General features: G+C 36.1%; 1 protein-coding gene across 14 annotated transcripts in view; it reads left to right on the top strand.

Moving 5' to 3' along the window:
- ZNF536 (zinc finger protein 536) overlaps positions 1-21,345 on the top strand; it is a 578,037-nt gene that overhangs the window by 54,504 nt on the left and 502,188 nt on the right. For 9 of the 14 annotated variants that reach the window (XM_074293256.1, XM_074293260.1, XM_074293254.1 and 6 more), the window contains one exon: positions 19,636-19,732. The gene's annotated coding sequence lies outside the window, so the exon portion shown is untranslated. The remainder of the gene's footprint in view (positions 1-19,635; positions 19,733-21,345) is intronic. The other 5 variants (XM_074293266.1, XM_074293261.1, XM_074293267.1 and 2 more) reach the window with 1 other exon arrangement.

Raw genomic sequence — 21,345 nt, 5'->3', positions numbered from 1 at the left:
TATTTTGCATCTCTTGAGATAATTATTTGATTTTTGTTGGCTTTGTTATTGATATGATCAATTATGCTGATATTATTCCTAATATTGAACTAGTCCTGCATTGTTGGTACAATCCCATCTGGTTATAGTGTATGTGATATATTGATATACTCTCCTTGTTAGTATTTTATTTAAATTTTTTTGCATCAATATTCATTAGAGAAACTGGTCTATAATTTTCTTTCTCTCTTTTGACCCTTTCTGCTTTGTGTATCAGCATCATATTTGTGTCATAAAGGAATTTGGTAGGACTCCTTCTAGTTCATTTTTTGATAAATTGGTTGATTGAGTTGAGATGAATGGGCCTAACTCAGATAGGAAGAGACCACCACCTTTATAGGTTAATCATAGTTTTTGTCTTTTATAGTATGGAAACTATTATATAAATTGTTCTCATGGTTTTAATCATAGTACAATTTATCTGTTCATATAAGTCTTCTCAGATTTTTGTGAATCTGTTCCTTTCATGATTTCTTACAGCACAATAATATAGTATTAACTTCATTTGCCCTAATTTTTTTTAGCTAGTCCCCAACTGATGGACATTCATTTTACTGCCATTTCTTTGATACAACAAAAATTATGATAATAAATACTTTTTGAAACATATGGTTCTATATCTATCTCACATCAGGAACATAGAACCTTACACATAGTAGGTGCTTAATTAGTGGTTGTTAAATGAAATGGAATCCTGTTGAATTTAGTAGGGCCATAATCCTATCACTAGGCACTGTCACAATTCTTAGAGATTTGTCTCCAATTCTTGAAACTGATATTCATGATTTCTCACTTATATTATTATTTCTTTACTAATATGTTTTCACTAGTGATCTTAGAAGTGACTAATTTTAAATAAGCTATTGATTGTTTTCTTTTGACTTTGTTAGTAATTTGTAATTTGGTTACTTTGTGGATCCTTGAGGGACTTCTTTCTCATTGTGATCTGCATGTTCTTAGTAGACACAACCATGAGAGTAGATGTACAAAAAGGCAAAACTTTCTTTTACAGAGAGCATACAGTCATGGAATATTGGATTGAAAGGTATCTTAGAGATCATTTTAGACATTGGAAAAGTAGTGTAATATGATGGAAAAAGTGCGGAATCTTTTTTGAGATCTGCTCTTGTATTTCTAATCTAATATTTACTGGGGGTGTAACTATGGACCCCTACTGTCTCAGAGCCTTAGTTTACTCATCAATGGAAATGATAATTCTTGTACTATTTGCCAAACAGGGTTAGAAGAATTAAATGAGATAATATATGTTGTTATATGCATTATGTGTGTATACATATATATATATGTAAGTTATTATTGTTTGATATTCATTTTCATTTAGGCATCAACTTTTCATGAAGTCCTTCTAGTATTTTTAAGACATTATATATGAATGCCTATATTCTTTGCCCTGTAATTGGAAGGTATTTATTGGAGGTCTGTGATACTCTATGCCCAGTGTTCATTTTGCTGCCTTTCAATATGTCCTCTTGGTCTCACTGTGTTACTTCTTGCCATTTTAGACATTAATTTGCATTAAAAATCTTACAGCATAGTTAAGTTCTGAGTTCTCAGAAACTTCCCCAGCTTCCATAGAGATGGCTTTAGAGATAAGATAAGAGAACACTTGCGCTTGAAGCTTCTCGTTTAGGTGCTGATAATTCAAGATGTCCAGTTTTAGCTGGATAGCTAAGATGCCCCATGAGAGCTGCTTGGTATATGAACAAATGGATGATCTATCTATAACTGCTTCCTTTCCTTATAAACAAGATTTTCAAGTTTCCAACTTGACTGTTTTATTTATGCTCTTGACCTGTAAAAAAGCAAACTGTTTAAAAAGCAAAACTACTTCCCATGATTAGAGTACTTAGAGCTGAAATAATTGTAGGATGATGAATAAATCTCTCCTCATATTCATAGTAGGAATGCTGCCCTCTCTCACTCATCTTTTCATCTCTCCTTCCTTCCTTCCTTCCTTCCTTCCTTCCTTCCTTCCTTCCTTCCTTCCTTCCTTCCTTCCTTCCTTCCTTCCTTCCTTCCTTCCTTCCTTCCTTCCTTCCTTCCTTCCTTCCTTCCTTCCTTCCTTCCTTCCCCTCTTCACAAATTGGTTTAGAGAATGAACTGGAATTTGAGATTTTTAGGAAAAGACCATAATATCTTCTATCTACTTTCTTTGAGGTAGCTAAAAAGTACTAGTGAACATTCAAAACATCTTTGTGAATGGTTCTAAGTCAAGTATTTTGCATGTAATTATGGTCCTGATGGGAAAATACTTTAGGAAAACAACCCCTGAAACAATACAAGTCCTGCTCAGGTTACATAGCATATGCTAAACACTGAGAAAACACACACGGTGCTTTAGTGAACAAGGTAGAGGAATGCTCCAGGGAGCCAATTTAGAATGTGACTTAAGGCAAGCATGGCTTTTTGTGTCTGTTTCTTTTGGCAAATGAGGGGGATAGTCCAGGTCTTTGGAATTCCCTGGTAAGTGCCAGCAATGGGTCACATAGGGTTGTGCCAATGAGGTGGGCATTGGGTGTTACACTGTCAATTGTTGTCCTTATGACTTCTTGAATATGTGTATATAGGATCCTTAGTGAGCAGTGGCTATTGTCATGATGATCCTCTGGATCCTCAGTTATCTGACACTTTAGGGTGTGTGTATGTGTGTGTTTGTGTGTGTGTAGGGGGTGCCTGGGAGGTAGAAAAGTGGAAAAGTCTTAAAACAGGTGGTAAGAGATGTGGGGAAGGGCAAGTATCTTTGGTAGAACCAATGAAGAGACAATTGACTCAGATCTAAATACAGCATTGACAACATAATATATGGTCTGGATCATTTTCTAAATAGGAAAATAAGATATATATATATATATATATATTGGAAAAATAAGATTAATAATCTATGACTGATTGGAGGAGGCTTTGGATTTTAAAAGTTGCATCTGAAAATTGGACCAAATTTCCAATATAATTTTTTTTTTCCTGAGGCAGTTGGGGTTAAGTGACTTGTCCAGGTTCTCATAGCTAGGAAGTGTTAAGTGTCTGAGATCCGATTTGAACTCAGGTCCTCCTGACTTCAGATCTGGGAACTCTAGCTGCCCCCAGTATAAATCCAATCTAAGTCTAAGTATAGCAAAAGTGGAACTGTCTTTTTGATGTGCTGGAAATGGGGAGTTAGCTCCTCTTTTACCTCAGAAAGTACTCATGTATATTTACATTCCTCACTTTTCTTGTTTATTTTGCATTTACATTAGATTGTAGAATAGGAAATGTTTGATCCCTTAGGTTTGTTTGATGCTTTTGTTCCAAAGTCCTTTTTGCCTTTTTGAGGTTTTACGTAATCTTCATTAGATTGTAAGTTTCTTGCAGTCAAGTCTAAGACTCAAGAACTATTTGTTAAATAGAATGTCAGCTGCCAGATACTAAGTGGGCTACTATGGGGGTACATTACTGGCCACTGTTGAATTCTTACATACCCTATCTCAGAGGGATGTTGTATGGAAAGCATGTTGTAAACTATACAATGCTGTGAAAATGTGAATTATTATTATTATTCATGGAGATATGAATTATTTATTTTTATAGGTACTTTGTCAGTTTTCACTTTTGCCATGATGGCCTTCAAATTGATTTGATCTCTAACTTCTCAAACAAAAGGGAAAGAAATAATTAGAAAATGGATTATCATTGTTATTTTTATTTATGTTTGTGATTAGGTTAATTAATTCCATTCAGTAAGTAGATATATGTTACTTTTCTACATAAACATAAAAATTAATACTTGCATAATTGATATCTTATTATTCAGATAACACACATTTATAAGCTTATGTGACATGTCAACTTTGCCCTTACCCTGTATGTCCCACATACCCAGATAGCTGTATACCCTCATATATGTATTTAGAATTCCTAGCTTGCTTCTAGTCTCAGTTCTTCTTTTTCTCTCTTTTCCTGTGAGAAACCTTTCTAGTCCCCTCACTTTTAGTATTTGGTTTGATAGATCACTATGCCTATAATCAAGAAGATCTGAGTTCAAACCCATCCTCAGACACTTTCTAACTGGCATATTTTAGCAAATCACTCAACCACTGCCTTCAGATTCCTTACCTACCTTGTTGTGAAATATTGATAAAACATTTTGCAAATTTTAAATCACCATAAAAATACTAGCCATTTTTCTTCTTCCTAAAATGATCATACATGTCTTTATTTGCTTACATGTTAAATTTCCCTAGGAAGATGTAAAAACCTTGAGAACAGGGATTGGATTTGTTTTATCTTTGTATCTTTGTTGCCTTTCTGTCTTTGTTGTAGATTAAGAATAGCATTATTGTTGTTATTCAGTCATTTCTGTTGTGCCCAACTCTTTGTGATCCCATTTGGAGTTGCCTTTGCAAAGATATTGGAGTTGTTTGCTAGTTCCTTCTCCAGCTTATCTGGAAATGAGGAAACTGAGGCAAACAAGGTTAAAGGATATTTCCAGGGTTATACAACTAAAGTGTCTGAGACCAGATTTGAATTCAGGTCCTCCTGATTCTAGATCCAATGCTTTATCCACTGCATCACTTAGCTGCCTCTACCTACCTATAGTAGGTGCTGAATAAATGCTAGTCTAATTGGATTGGAATATGCACACCGTTTATGTCCATACTCCCAAAGAATTTCTGTTTACCTTAAGGTGGGTTGAGTCATTATAATGACATGGCCTCTATAGTGTGAACCAGAGGATATTCAAGATGTCTGTCATACTGCTATTACCTCAGGTAAATAACTGATTGACCTTTTTGGCGCACTGATACTTTCCTAATCAGAACCTGAAATCTGTATAACAACACTTCATTTACTTGATAGACAAAAGAACAATTGCACTTGAAGTAATGTGATTTCTAAATAGACACTGCCTGTCAAAAATAAATGCATTAGAAGTAAAATGTAGCTCAAGGAGACAATTAGCAAACAGAGGTGACACTGTAAACAGGTGCACCCATTATTCCCAAAGCTTGTGGCAATATATTCACATCTTTTAGACTGATGGAAGATCATGTGACAGTTTGGTGAATTATCTATCTGTATCATCTGACTGATGAAGCCTGCTGCAGTTGCAGATCATTTAAAAATGCATCTCACAAATTACATGGTAGCTGGAAAAAAATGCAGGTTTTTTTTTTTTTAAAGAACAATGCTTTTCTAAAGCTCTGTGTAGGAATACATAATTTTTCCATGAAAGGATGGAGACCATTTCATTATGTTATGTATACAGTCGGTTAAGGTTGTGCAAATTCATTATGATGTTTGTTAATCTATAAAACATTTTCTATCCTGGTTTTAGTGACATTGAATTTTTTTTAAAATGTGCTGTTTCAGAAACATCTGCTATTTCCTTTACCTGTGGGCAGAAGAAGGGGAATATTCTCCTTCTAAGAATGCATGTAAAATCTCAAATGATACTGAACAGTTTGGAGGAAGAGAAATAGAGATGTTTGATCTTTTTTTGGTGAATTTTTAAATTTGTATTTTCTAGAATGGAAAATGCAAAATGAAGTAATTTAATAGTACCTCAAAATAAGTATGTTTCTATATATACTCTCCTGGGAAAGGCCCATTTTCCTAAATATCATTTGGCCATATTTGTTGTTTCCCTTAGATGAGAGATTTTGTTTTTCTTTCCCTAATTCAGCAAGCATCTATTAAGTACCTAGTGTTTAGAAGGCACCATACTAGGTATTAAATATGAAAAGACAAAAATTGGAAGAAATTCTTTGCCCCCAGGAAGGGGGAAGACCCAACAAATAAACAAAACTTTAAAACAAGATAATTCGAGGAAGGAGAAAGCAATTGCAACATTTTTGTATATGGTGTCAACTGAGATATTCCTTGACTCTTAAGGATTTTAAAAGGAACCAGGAAGAGGACCAGTAGAACCTATGAGTGTTGTGTGTGCATGTGTGTGTATACACATACTATACATCATCTATATATACATGCATATATAGATATGAATGCTATATGTATGTATATTATAAGCATAATATATAGTAGAAGATATATATCATATATAGTATATATAATAAAACACATTTATGAATATATGTATATATCTTTTAACATTTATTAAAACATGATATTTTTTTGAATTGATGCACTTTATTGAATCATTCTCCAATCAATAATCACTCATTTTGTGTCCAGTTCTCAGAAAGTGCTGTTATGAATAGTTTGTTATCTATGGGACACTTCTTTCTGTTTCTGCCAAGTTATTAGCTCTTTGGGTCAAAAGTTATGAACAGGTTGGTAATTTTTTTTGCATAATTACAGATTATTTTCCAGAATGACTTGACCAGAGGCCTATCAAGAAGTCTTAGAATGCTTGTTTTCTTATAACACCTTTAATATTGACAATTTCCATCTACTTGATGGAATTACTGATTTGAAAGGTGAGAGATTAAATAGCCCTGTCCTTTGTAGGTGAATGGGATTTGATATATTTATTATTACATGATGGGGGGAATATCTGGTCTTTTTCTTAGCATGGTTGGAGATGAAGTGGGTAGGAGCTCATCTCTATGATCATATTGAAGAACTTTGACCAATATGTTTTCTTTCTTTCAATAATTCTTTTTTTGGGGACAGCTCAATGGAAAAATTTATAAATGTTTCTATTGTTATTATCTACAAATATGTTTTGCAGGTGACATTTCTAGTCAAAAATATGATATTCTGAAAGATTCAACACTCTAGCCTTAGGGAAATTAAGCATCTATTCAAACAGGGGATGGTATTACTTACTAGGGCAGAAATAGTTGTATACTATTCTGTGTAATTGGGTCAGAAAAGTAAGCAACAATATTCCTTTTTTTCTACATTAACATTCTCTTCTTTTACTTTTTCATTATCTGGAGGCCAGCCATCTTGGGTTTTCAAAGACTCTAACCCAGAAAAGGGTCTACCAAGCTGAGAATGCTCAAGTACCTGCCTGGTAATATATCAACAGAAACTTTTCTTTAACCAAGAATCAGCCTTACTGAGACTAGTAAAGCTTGTTTGTCACTTTAGGGCTGGCCATCAATTAAAGTTGTGTTTTGGCCATCAAAGTATCTGCTTGGACATAGACTCTGATATGCATTGCTGAAGAAAGGATCTGCACCAATGATATTAACAGCTTTTCCTAGTATTGAAATAAATAGTCTTTATTTCATATTTTTTAAAAAAATTGTCCCTGGTATGATCATATTTCTCTTGAATCTTTGAACTTAGCTCAGAGTTTATATCTCTAGACCATGACCTTAACAGCTTTGTTGGTTAGTTTGTTTGTAGAGCATTCATCTCAGTTTTTATCATGAGAAAAGTAGAAATATGGGTTTCATGTAAGGTTGATGTTTCCATGATAATAGCTAAGATTTGTCCAGAACTTTAATTTTTGCATTTAATTTATTTAATTTGATCTTTAAAACACCCTGTTATCATCTTCATTTTGCAGATGAGAAATCTGATTTTTTAGGGAAGTAGAATGACTTGCCTATGGTCACATAGCTGCAAAATGTCTGAGGTAGGTAGGTTCTAAACCCTGGAATTCCTAAATCTATTTTTTTATTAATTTTATAATTATAAAATTTTTTCTGACAGTACATATGCATGAGTAATTTTTTATAACATTATCCCTTGTATTCATTTTTCCAAATTTACCCCTCTCTCCTGCTACTTACTCCCTCCCCTACATGACAGGCAATCCCATACATATTACATGTGTTACAGTATAACCTAGACACAATATATGTGTATAAATCCAATTTTCTTGTTGCATGTTAAGAATTGGACTTAGAAGGCATAAGTAACCTGGGTAGAAAGACAATAGTGCTAACAGTTTACCGAATTCCTAAATCTAAAGCCTATCACATAAAGCCACACACATACCCCACCCCCAGAGATTGCCTTATTCATCTCTATCCTACTATATGAAAAATACAATGTCTTAGTCAACATTATTTACTACTTATTGTTTACTAGCAATTGTACTAAATTTTGGAGATACAAAGAAAGGGGAAAAACAGTTCCAGATCTCAAGAACCATGCATTCTGCGGGGTGAAAATATGCAAATATGTAGGTACATACAAGATAGCTACATAATATATGAAAATAATATGACTAGGATGTTATTATTTGTTGGGGAAGAGGGAAGGTCTGGCCAAAGGAGGAATTTAAATGGTCTCAAAGGAAAGGAGAGAAACCAAGGCAATAACGAGGAGGTGGAGAATTCCTAGTGTAGTTAATAGCCAGGGCAAAGGCACAGAGATAGGAGATGGAATGTCATGTTTGAGAAGTTACAAGTATGGTTGCTTAGAAGGAGATGAAGAGTAAGAAGGCTGGAAAGGTAGAAAGAGGTATGGTTATAAATAGCTTTATAGTACCAAACAGGGGAATTTATATTATATTTTTCTTTTGGAGGTAATAGGGAGCAACTGAAGTGCCTTAGGGAGGGGGAAGCAGGGAAGAGGGAGATGACCTATACTTTTTAGAAAAATCACCTTGGTAATTAAGTGGAGAATGAATTGGAGTGGAGAAAGACAAAGCATTCAGAACAGTAGTCCAGGTAACAATCTTTTGTCAACAGTTATTTGTTGGTTGAATATTGAATAATAACTGAGACTGATTAAATTGTTCTGTGGTTTGAGAAACATACTTTTAAGAAAGTTGTCTATGACTCAGATAGTTCTTTATTTTTATGCCTTTTGAATCTGGAGCCTTGAATAAAAAAAACAAAATGCAACAACTCTTTAAAGTTGCCTTAAGTTTTTCTTGGTTTCTTTGGATAAAAGAAACTTTTGGTGCAACTCTGACTACCCAGAATTCAACTTCTGTATGTATCCTTTGGCTTTTGGCTTTTAGGGCCTGGAAAGGAATGAATGGGAACCTCAATCTCCTATCTTGTTCAAGTACACTCCATATCTAGAAAAGTTGATGTCCTCCCACTCTCAACCCAGATCACTTCTTTAAGGAAAAAAAAAGAGATTTTTATCAATAAAGCCAAACCTCGATGATATTACCAAAGTAACTATATGGATTTGGAATTTGGAGCTTTGAGGAAGGGAGAGTGAAAGAGTCAGCAAGTAAGATGTGCTGAGATAATTTGGGATTCATTTAAATAGAGTCAGTTTTCCATCTGATAAAGGAGCAATAATAATAATATCACCTATGATTTTCATGAAAGTGAATTTCTTCTATACCTTGACTTCCCAGGAATAGATCCTACTAGAAAAAAATGATGTTCTAATGCAAATCTTCCAATGTGTAAAAGATGTCTTAGTCCAAAATGAAGATTGTATAGTCCCAAGAAATATGAAAATAAGCAAAGTAATTGTGATTATATCACATTTGGGGAGCTCCTAGAAAGGGAACTTCCTCTACTTAGGTAGATAGCAACCCAATTCAGTTAGTATGTTCTAGAGAGATACATAAAGATTAGGTTACTTTTCTGAGGTCACTGGTTAAATATCAAAGGCAAGAGTCAAACTAATGTCTTCCTCTTTCCAATCTAGCCCTCTATCCACTAAGGTATCCACAGCTGCCTCTGTTATTTCAAACACTATTTGTTACAAAAATTACATTATTTGATATTATCTTATACACAAGAACCTCCTTTAGTGATTGTTCCAATAAGGTTTAACCTGCAATGTAGAAAGTAAAGAGGGTACATTTTATACTTTTCAAAATTATTTCTTATACTTTATCCATTTCATCCCCTTGACAATCCTGATAGATAACTTTTTTTTAACAAGTATTTGTGAAACATATCAAGTGTTTCTTTGCAAAAAAGTGATTCTTTCGATATATTTAAGTTTCCTCAGGAAAAAAAAAAACTTTTCTTAATCTTGCACTTTTTTTTTTTATATTCATTCACTTAGGCTATACACTGTGGAGCTAAATATTTTGCAAGATTTTCCAACCTTTCAAAACATGGTGTTGTTATATATGGCAAAACAGTGCAAGATCAACAATCATGTGCCTGGACGACATTTGGGGCTGGGGAAAGAAGCTGAATTGTCCAAAGATCTATTAGAAATGTACCTAACTTCTTCCAAGACTTACTTCCCTCATCTTTTTATTGGGGAAGAGAATGATCTCTGAGTTAAAGTCTATGAAAAATTATAGTCAGAAAATTTTTCCTGGGTCTGTTCACAAGGAAACATGATGGTTTCAATGGCCCTAAGATGAGGGGCTAGTGTAGATACTCATTCAAAAACTTTGGTCATTAAAAGATGAAGCAGCTCATTGGGAAGGGAGTTTCTGAAGCAAATGGTCATAACCACTGAATGGCCCTTGAAAACAAAATCCCCACTCATCTGTGCAGTGTATCATCATCATCATCAATAACTATACTTGTAAATTTCCTCAACTAAGGCTAATCAACACCTCTACCTTCAGTTTTAGAGAATGGCCTGGGAGTATAGAGAACTTAAGTGACTTTCCCAGAGTCCCACAGAAATAATGTGTCAGTGGTAAGAATTTAGATTTTCCTGACTGTGCTGCCTTTCAATATCATTCTTCTTATTATTACCTAATTTGTGCCTTTTATAGTATAAATTCAGATTATAATTTGCAAGTTTGCATCATGAAACTACATGAGAAAAGTGCATAGTTTTTTTTTTAAACAATTTTCAAGAAAATAGTCTTAATGAGGACTTCTTATACTTCTCCTTACTATAGGTTGGAAAATAGTAAGAATTGTCAATGATTATATAACAAATAGGAACCAAAATGTCTTAAATATCATCAAAATGGATGAACCTGGAGACTATCATTCAGAATTACGGCAGCATATGAAATAATAGGCTTTCCTAAAACCCTTAGCTGGAAATAGGGTTTATAATCTCCACTTACTTTTATTTCCAATGAGTGTGAATAGTTTGATAAGAAAGAATTTGTTAGTTTAGAAAGAATATGTTAGTTTCTGTGTGTGTGTGTGTGTAATTGTGTGTAGTCTGATTGTTGCATTTGCTGTATTTAAAAAAAATACATAGAGGTCTCCTGTCTCTTGTCTCCTTTCTTTGCTGTCAATCTGGAACATTTCAGCGGCAAGAATATCTCCGTTATCCCCTCAGTTTCCTTTTCTCCAGTTCCCCTTCATGGGTCTGTTTTGACTATAAATTAATTGTAGGCTGGAGAACTTGGAAACAATGATAAAAGCTAGTAAACTTCAAAAGGACACACCTGAAGAGGGCCACTAGAGACGAGCTGGGGAATTGGTTATTTTGGGTGACAGCTGGGTAGATCGGGGGTTTCAGTGAGCTTCTGAAAAGCAAACCCAAGTATTTCACATTGGCCCTTAGGGGCTTGGAGGGGAAACTTCTACCATGGGGGTCGTGGGGGAAAGGGATATGATGTTTTCTTAAGAGCTATTTTTATCTTTCCAGAAAACATTAGCCCTCTGGAATGGAGAGTGAGACTTGCAGAACCTTGGCAAGGGTTAATAATCAATGTAGATCTCTTAACAAAGGAGATGCTGCCTTATTATACTGTGAAACTTTTTTTTCTTAACTGTCAGTGAAGCAATACTAATTATTACTCCAGTGTAAATGAGGTCATTTCCTATTAAGAGAACAAAATGCTTAGCCTCGGCTTGCCAATTCATACCATCTATTTTTCACACATACTCAGCTTTTTAGTTTTTTTTTAAATTTTTGATAAAATCCATTCATTTGTATTAGAAAAGTGTAAACCATGGCAATAATAGTTGCCCATTATTATCCAGATGAGCTTTTGTAATGTGTGGGTTGTTTGAATACCATGTGTTAGCTATGGAACAATTAGCCAGCTGAATGGATCTTTAAAACAATCAGATACTTTTATCTCACTGGGAAAAAAAATACATTCCTTGGAAGTGTACTGTTAAACTGTAAATTCTGAGGCACATTAAACTCCCCTCGTGAGTAGCACTTTCGGCTATATGTTGATCAAGGACAAAAAGACATCCAAATATCTTGTCTTCATGTTTTCATTTTTTTTATGCAAGCAAAAAGATTTAAGGAATATTGTAGCAAACAAAGGGTAATTGTTTTAGCCCAGATGTTGCTTTTGCACAACAAGCAGGTTACAATGTTCCCACAGAGCTGATGAGCCCAATCAGTGAAATGATTAAAAATTGATTTTGTCCCTGTAATTACAGTATGTAAACTACTTAGCTTGGATTGCAAAGGAAGTGATTTTCTAATTACGTATATACTCTGGTGTCTAATGATTGGTTTTTTGAAGTAATGAAGAGAGAGCCCTAACGACTCCTTGGTGCTCTGTTGTTTAAGAAAGACCATCTTTAGAGTAAGCAGCAACAGACAAAGAGTTTAAATTGAATTTTCAACACTGTTAATGTGCACATGGATTTGTTTATTAAAGAGACAGTAGCATAATTTGATTGGCTCTGAGCATCCTGGCTTTTTTATCCTATAGCTTGTAAAAAATATATATGCATTGAGGGTGCTGGAGGAATGCATGGAGAGGAAGCCTGCCTTTTTCTCCTTTACATTCACAGTGTCTGGTCTGATAACAGGGTTTCATATTGCTAGAAGAGTCTGATCCCTGTGTATCCTGAAAGCCTTTAGATCGAACAGGTATCAAGTAACTCCTCCATCAAAGTTACCTTTGTTTTAAAATGAAAGAAGAGGCTTCCTTTGGAAACATGTCTGGGCAGCTGAACTCTTTTTATATTATAACATTTCAGCTGCATCTGAAAATGCTCTGTTATGAGTCATGGGAGAGCATGGAACCAGATTGGCATTGTACATTGAACCAATTCCTGAGTTACTTGCCTCCCTTCCTGATCTTCCGTTGGAAACCAGATAGAGAATAACTTAAGATCAAAGTGCTGATTTTCCCAAAGACACAGGGGCAAAGGCCAAATTCCAGCTTAGTCCTGGACAGCAATCATCCTGGTTCAGACTTCAGCTGGGAATTGAAGATTTTTGTTCCCAGATTGGACACTGTGGCAGTCTTTTTCACATGGGGAATGAGGGAGATGTTGCTGATACTCAAGCAATTGGCAGTTGCAGGTGAGAAGGAGCATTTGGTCCCTTGGTCTCTGGTACTGTTTTCACTCCTAAGGAACTCAGTGTACTTTTCAACTAGAAGTTAGAAAGATGAAAAGCATCCTTAGAAGTACATAGTATATGCATCTCCATAGGACGGCATATCAGCAGAATGATAGATGTTCCAAAGGTCTGCTCTGATAGATGGCTAGCAGGTATGCACAGCCATGAGTTTTTAAGTATCACATCTGGTATTACTGTGCATCGTTTTCCTTGTCTATACCTTCATGCCCCTGTACAAATTGTTAATTGAAAAAAGGATACTGGATCAGGAGTCAAGTGCATCCGTCCCATGATCATGTGATCTTAGCAAGTTATTTCATTCCCATAGACCTTGATTTCCTCATCTGTAAAGTGACACTTTGGAATAGAGGGCCTCTGAGGTCCCCTCCAATTCTAGAGCTAGGATCCCATTATCCTCCATGTCTGGAATTCCTGCCTCACCTCAGCCTTCTTAGAATTTCTAGTTTCTTTGAAAACACAACTCAGGTGCCATCTCTTTCAATTCTTTCCTGCTGCTCCCCTCATTAGTGCTAGCTATCTTTACTTTGTGTTACTTTCTAAGCATCTTATATTTACTTATCCATGTCTGCATACTTTTATACTTCTCATTTTCCAGCTCTTTTAGATTAGGAATTGGTTTTCTTTTTTGTCTTTGTCACTAGCACTTTGCATGGTGCTTTCCTTGTATATAGTAGGTTCTTGATAAATGTTTGTTGGATTGAAGTGCATAGACTCTCTTCTATGTCAGAGACAGTCTCTATATCTTCTCTATCCTTTAAAAGGTTATAAAAGCAAGAAACAAGTGGGTAGTGGACCAATGTCATTCTCTTAAAACTAGCTCCCAAAACAACCCAGGTACCTTCTTTCCAAATGTTATAATGTACAGGATTTCTGATAGAGTTTTGGATACATTCCCTCAAGAAAGAACTCTTAAGAAACCAAATAATCCAATAATCAGGGGAGCAGGATGTGGTCCTTCTGAAGTAGGTCTCTCTGTGTTACTAAACCCATGTAGCAATTCCAAAATTCTTTTATTCTAAGGCTGTACACAGGATTGTGTTCTGTTACTTTTATTCAACTGCACAGAAAACCCAATTCCATTTCATTGGCATTTCTTGTCTGTCTTGTTCAAAGCTCTCCTAAGTTGATTTTTCCCTTTAGAAAACTTACATGTCTATGTTTTTTAAACCCAGTCACACTTTGGTGCAGATTCATTTTTTTTTCTCTTTGCTAGATTGGATATCTCTTTTTCTTCAAGGACAAACAAAATCCCTAATGTGGGATAGTGAAAAGAACCCAGTTGTCAGGATTTCTGACTTTTAGATCTAAGAGGAAGAGATGGATCCAGAGTCAGAGGATCTATGTTCAAATCCTGACATTACTACTTACTGTCTGTGACTTTGGACAAGTCACTTCATTTCTTTTTGTCATGGTTTTCTCCTCTGTAAAAGCTGGGTTGCTCGTGAACATCTCTCTCAGTTCTAAATCTATGATCCTAATTTTGATTATTGCCAGAAAATTACCATGGACATCTCAGTTTTTAAAAAATGGCCTTGAAGGCCTATCTGTGAGGAATATTTTAGGTAGAAGAGGAGTAGTCTTACTTTCAGGCATAGATATGCAAGCACAATTTTCTCTGTTGGTAATGGCTTTTTTCCTCTGTAGTGTGTTCAAAGCCAGGGCTGTGGGTGACTTTCACTGAGAAAGAGACAGAAAGAGAAGAGAAGAGGGAGAGAGAGAGAGAGAGAGAGAGAGAGAGAGAGAGAGAGAGAGAGAGAGAGAGAGAGAGAGAGAGAGAGAGAGAGAGAGACAGAGAGACAGAGAGACAGACAGAGAGAGACAGAGAGAGACAGAGAGAGACAGAGACAGAGAGAGACAGAGAGAGACAGAGAGAGACAGAGAGAGAGAGACAGAGAGAGAGACAGAGAGACAGAGAGAGACAGAGAGAGAGACAGAGAGACAGAGAGAGCAGAGAGAGGGAGAGGGAGAAAGTGTGTGTGTGTGTGTGTGTGTGTGTGTGTGTGTGTGTGTGTGTGTGTGTTTTGAGGGGTTGTTTGAGATGAATCACTACTTTATGTCCTCATCCCTTCCTTATCCTCACTCACCCACATTTTTCCTTCCCTCTTCTGTGTTCTGGCTTTGAATGGGTTGCTATTGAACTCAGGTTGTATTTTCTTATCCAGTAACCTGGAATTGTAACCAGCATTGATTTGTTAACTTCAGAACCACTTACCTATCATTCTGTAGTCCTCAGTTTCATCCTTTGTAAAATGAGGGAATTGAATTAGATGATCTCCATGGTCCCTTCTAAACCTACAATCCCAGGATCCTCTTCTCTTAGCTCTCGGAATAGGTATTTTGCTTGGAATACTCTTTCCCTTAGGTTTGTGAATTCTGTTCTGTATTATTAATCATCCTGTATCCTTGGTTTCTATAGTATTCTCCTGCATCAAATTCTTCTGCCTTACTTGTGGTCCTCTCTATCTTCTAGGTCTTAGTCCCATCATCCTGCTTACTGGCTGTTCATACCTGTCCTCCTTAGCCAATGTTCTTTCACTCAAAATGACCAATTCTTTCCTCTCCTTCCACTAAAAGGCCAGTTCCTAACCAATTTTCACACAACAAATTGATCTGATAAACTCATTCATACTAATGTGTTAATGACTAACAATTATTCTCTGTGTTGCCCTTTCTGGGATAATTTGCATTTTAACAGGGTAGATTAGCTCAAAAGAATGAACCTAATACACGTGTCCTTTGAGGTACAATATAAGTGTTTAGTAGGGGAAAGATTTTTTTTTTTCTTTTTTAGAAGGATAACTTCTTGGTACACTTAAGTCCTCTTATGGAAAGGGTCCCATGATGGAGGGAGATATTTACTCTGCCTGAACATAGACCTAAGGAGATAGTTCTGGATTCAGTTTCTGACTCTGTCACTTTGTTGTTGTTCTGTTGTGTCCGAGTATATAACCCAGTGGATAACAGCACGCCAGGCAGTACTGTCCATGACATTTTCTTGGCAGAAATCCTGCAGTGGTTTGCCATTTCCTTCTCCAGGATGACCTTTTGTTAGAACTCTCCACTATGACCTGTCCATCTTGGGTAACCCTACTTTCACTGCTTCATAAGCCCCTCCACTGTGATGAGACTGCCTTCCAAGAGGGCTTCTCTGTCACTTACTAGAGACATAAGTTCAGACAATTTTCATTTTTGGATTAAATAGTCCCTAATTTCCCCCCCTCAGATCTAACATTCTGTGATTCTGATTCTTCATTTTGTGAATCATTGTGTGATTTACATTGTGTGGGACATGTATGCATAACACACACAGACACACACCATTTTCTCTCTGGGTAGGATAGATCTTTCTGTTCTGGACTGAAGGAGAGCCACTGCAATATAGAAAAGGGCATAGCTTCTGCATTTATATATAATGGGATTGAATCTACAGCCTAAGATAAGGAACTTAATCTCTTTGGGCCTCAGTTTCCTCATCTGCAAAATGAGATGGTTGGACCACATGGTGACAAGAACCTTTCTAGTCTTAAATCTATGATTCTATGTAGCAGCCCCTGCTCTGGTTTCCAGAACTCTGCTGGGGAGAAGCTTGAGCTTTCTTCAGCTGGGTGCTCTAGGGCTGAGGACGTCAAGGACAGAATGGAGCCTGTCATGTGTTTTGCTTATATTCTCTGAGTTCTTATATCAGAGAGCTATTTTAGGCCTGCTTTTCTGAGCCTGTTCTCTTTAAGTAGGAGTTACATACTTGCACCAAAAGAGCTGTTTCTTTCATTGAAGAAGACAGAATTACTGTACTGATGGGCGTTTAAAAAAAAAAAAACCACCAGGGAGCATCAGTTCAGTTGTTTGATCAAGTCACCTTTCCTAGATCTGTGGTGACTGTAACAACATTAGACATCACTAGCCTAGTCCTATTTAGACTAGTTCCAGAAGATACTGATGGAACTAAATGAATTTGCTGCCCTGTAAGTTCTAGCTTATACCTCAAAATGTCTGTTTTACTGCTGTTCTTCCATCCTGTGCTTTGAAATAATATTAGCTCAGGTAGGTCAGGTCAGATATCTTTTAGTAACTCCCCTAAATCAACTAAGGAACAGTTAAGGGGTGTAGTTCCTAATTCCCCCAATTTATTTTCAAGGTCAGGTGCCAGGGGCCTTAAATCAGGTAAGGTATAAAACAGGAGGGACTCAGGGACTGTCAAGAACTAGAAAGTAGAGTGTGAGAGACATTGACATTCTGATCAATGACTGGAGACCCAAACAAATCAGTGCAGGACTTTAAGAGATGAAGTCTCACTGTGTTCTCACTGTCATCAGAATTTATAAAGCATTGCAGCGAAAAGCCCCTGGAGAATATTCCTACAATTTTGCAAGTCATGAGCGTGTATGTAAAAAAATCTGAAACCCTCTCATCCCCCCACCCCATACCAATAGTCTTGTAAGAGCAAAGTCAGAAAATAATTTCCAAGTCTGTGTGGCATTCTAGTCCTTTTTGGTTAAATGCTAGCCTCTTGTTTTGGAAATGATATAATATCATGATACCATTAAATTTTTGGTTCTCTATGTCTTGCTTTTGAATGAGGTAAAAGGTAATGATTTAATTTCTAACTGCAGAGAGAGAAGGAGAGAGAGAAAGGGAGGGAGAAAGAGACATATGGAGGGAAAGAGAGACAGAGAAATAGAGAGAAGCAAAGAGAGAGAGAGGAAGAGAAGAAAGGAGAAGAGAGAACACAGATCCATCATTTACTTCTATATTTCAGGATTATTGAAACGCTAAATTATATTTTTTGTTGTTCTTTCTCCTGATAAAAGCTCAGAAATTTGTTTACAAATAGCCAACATCTATGTGATACTTTAAGGAAAAATTTGGGTACACAATTGGCAAACACCTTTTGCTTGCCAGAGATAAAATTTGGAATTGGACTTAATGTTGCAAGCAATAGTCTAATGCAGAAACTTCTTAGGAGGGTGTTGATAAAATATTCCATTCAGCAATGCATCTTTGTCAGATGTCGAATCTCATAGCCCTCCCTGAACCCTAATTCTATCACCAGAATTTACAACTCAAACTCAGTGAAATGTAATCTGGCAAGTAAGAACTTTATAAAAACCCCTTCTGTAATAATGCATGAACAAATGAGATTCTCAGATGCTTTGGTCAGGAGCCTGGGTTGGAGTTAACCACCTTGATCTAGCTAGGGTCGTGGTTTTTTCCCCTTTCCCTTTTTTTTCTTTTTCTTCTTGCTTACTAAAGTAAATGGCTCTGAAATCACCACAGACAAGTATCTCAGCTTTTGCTTCAGGCCCTTATCTCATCTAAGTGTGCTTTATTAGATGAGATCATCTACGCAGGACTTATTTCAGTTATAAAATGGAATAAAAAAATTAAAAATGTAATTGGTTGATGCCTCTTTGCCCTTGGTTTGGGAGGGAAGATTTTGATATGTGAGATAGTAACCTGGTTATATGGGCATTTACCCATTCCTGGCTTGTGATCTCCAAAGATGCTGAAAAGCATTGACCTATGTTGGTCATACTATCTTTGGAAAGAATTTCCTTTAGGTGAGTTTGCTTGAGCATTTCCAAAGCCAAAGCCAGGATCCGGCAGCTAAGGGGATGGTAATGGTACTGAGGCTTCAGATTTTCCTTGAATAAAAGCTACTAGGCTTCCCAAATTTCTCATCTCCATTTCAAACAAGTTTCTTAGATGAAAGAATCATGGGGGGGGTGGGGAGAGGGAAATCCCTCTCTTTGCTCCCTTACTGCCTAGTTAAGAGGAAAGGGTGAGAAAGTAGTTTTCAGGGTTTTTTCCAAAACAGATTAAAGACAGTTTTTACTTTACATAAATTCACATTACACAAATTCACTTTTTACCTCAAGAATTCTGAAAGATTATTTGACGATAATATTGCTTGCTATCATCATATATACAAGGAAAAGAGAATCTCTCTTTTCTAAAGCATCTTTCAATAATTTCATTTAAAAGTTGTTCAACCAACCACCAGTGATAAAGGCTGAGTACAGTGGGTGGGGAAGGGGCTATTCCACACCAATGTTAACTTTATAGTACTGTGCATATTTTATCATTAACTTTAAATTTCATAATTCTGTTTATTATCTGGTACAGTATGTCTGCATTTTGGTGTATTTCATGATATATAAATGTATTATTGTGTGTATGCCTTTGTTATATAAATTAATTAAAGTAGATTAGTAGGGGCTAATTTGCATTATGTAACAATCACTTTAGATAGAGGTCTGCAGAATGGTCCATTTACGGGGAAGTCAAAACTGTCTATATTTCCCTTCTTTAGTAGTGTATGTATGTGTGTGTGCTGTGTGATCTATGTTATTGAATGTGAGAATATAGAGGATTTTAATATTCCTAGAATTGTCTGTTATAAAGCCTGCCCATCACAAAATCAGACTTAGCCTGAATTAATCTTAGCTTACATGTCTTGTTGAAGCACATCTGTTTGACATTTTAAATTTCTCACAGGTCTTATTTTTACAGTTCCTGACCATCAGTCTCTACCCCACATCTTTAAGAAATTCCCTCAATCAAGAGCGAGGTCCATTGCTTTAAGGATAATCTGGTAAGAAACATTTAATTCATGGTATATTAAAATGCTATCTGTTTATGGGTCTGTGTGGAAAAACCAAACTACCACTTTTGGGAAGAGACAGAAGGAGATTGGAATCCCTTGCTTGGATAAAAGCCCCTTTATCACAGCATGAACTTAGACTGTCACTTCAAGCTAAGTTTATGACCAGTGAGTGGCTTGGGTGGTGGTGGACAGTAGGGTTGTAGGGGGGAAAGATATTTTTAGGGGACTTTTTTATTCAGAGGTCTCTGTATTAAATTGTGAGTCATGGGATCTTGGTGGGGGGCAGCCGGGGAAGCTGAATGATCAAGCAGTGGAGGGATATAGTAATTGCACTTAGAGCAAACTGCTCTCAGTGATTTTATTATCAGGCTCCTGAGTATTTGAAGCTATTAATAGATTGGTGCACTTATCAAGGAGTTTTTGACTTCTATCTTGGTTGACATGCCTGCAATCATTCTCTCGTCCGTATGCACAGCATGGAACTTTGACCTGATGCTGCAAACAGGGCTAAACCACCAAGGGTGGGCTCACCCTAAAACCAAGGCATATACACAAGGAAGTCGGGTGTCCCATGCAAAGACACACCCACCGTCAGAGTTCAGATCACACTGATCCTATGATTCAGTCCAAGTTAGAGAAAATCATTTTCAGAAGGAATCAGCATGTAGTATACAAATAAGACCCTGGGAGGGGTTTTTGTAATTGATGGTAGTTTTTAGTGTACAAGTAGATAGAAACTTTAAAAAAAAATTAAAGCAGAATTCATAGGTTTGATTTTTTCTTATTATGTGTGTGTGCATTTTTTTTTTTTGTGGTCTCTATTGAGGCCTATCTGTGACATCCCCATAAGCTCATATTCCATTCTAATTAGCTAAATCTACCTCTCCTGACCATATTCCTTAGAGGTCATCACATAAACCATTTAAATTGATAGCAGAATTATGCACAAAGAAATTAATTTTATATTGCCCTGTATACAATTTTTTATTGTAACTTTATCTTGTTTCAGAAGTGCTTACTTTCTGATTTTGTGGCTATTACTGACTGTGGATTACTTTTATTTTGGGTTTTACACAACAGTTATATTAGAAATTTGCTGTTTTATTCTTACCTTCTTAGTAAAAATCCTTTTATCACACAATGGGTAATTTATATCCATTACCAACCCTTTCAATCCTTTTCAGTGGGGCTGTCAGTGCCTTTGGCACAGTAATGATTAATGTGATCTAATAATAGTGTGCCATTATATTACCTTAGTAAAACATGTACCAACATCCTATTCAGATCTACCAAATTCATAGCTTCCTATAATATTTTTGTTGAAAGACAGGATTACTATTTTTCAAAGCTGATTTTTTTCCCCTTTAACATATTTAATGAAATTCACAATCCCTTGCCATAGTCATCACAGGCATGTGTTTGGGCTTGATGGGTGAATTTTATATCGTTCTGCCTTATTGTGATTTGTTAGGCAAAAGGTCTGACATGCAAAGAGATCGAACGGAGAGATTATTTTATTTTTGTTTTGTTATGGTTGTGATCTTGGGTTGTATGTGTGTGTGTGAAGTTTCTTTTTGTTTGTATTTTTTTTTTGAAGCTAG

The sequence above is a fragment of the Sminthopsis crassicaudata genome, chromosome 2, assembly GCF_048593235.1.
Source record: "Sminthopsis crassicaudata isolate SCR6 chromosome 2, ASM4859323v1, whole genome shotgun sequence".
NCBI lineage: Eukaryota > Metazoa > Chordata > Mammalia > Dasyuromorphia > Dasyuridae > Sminthopsis > Sminthopsis crassicaudata.
Note: the sequence above shows the minus strand (reverse complement) of the source record. Positions and strands in the feature narration are given on the sequence as shown.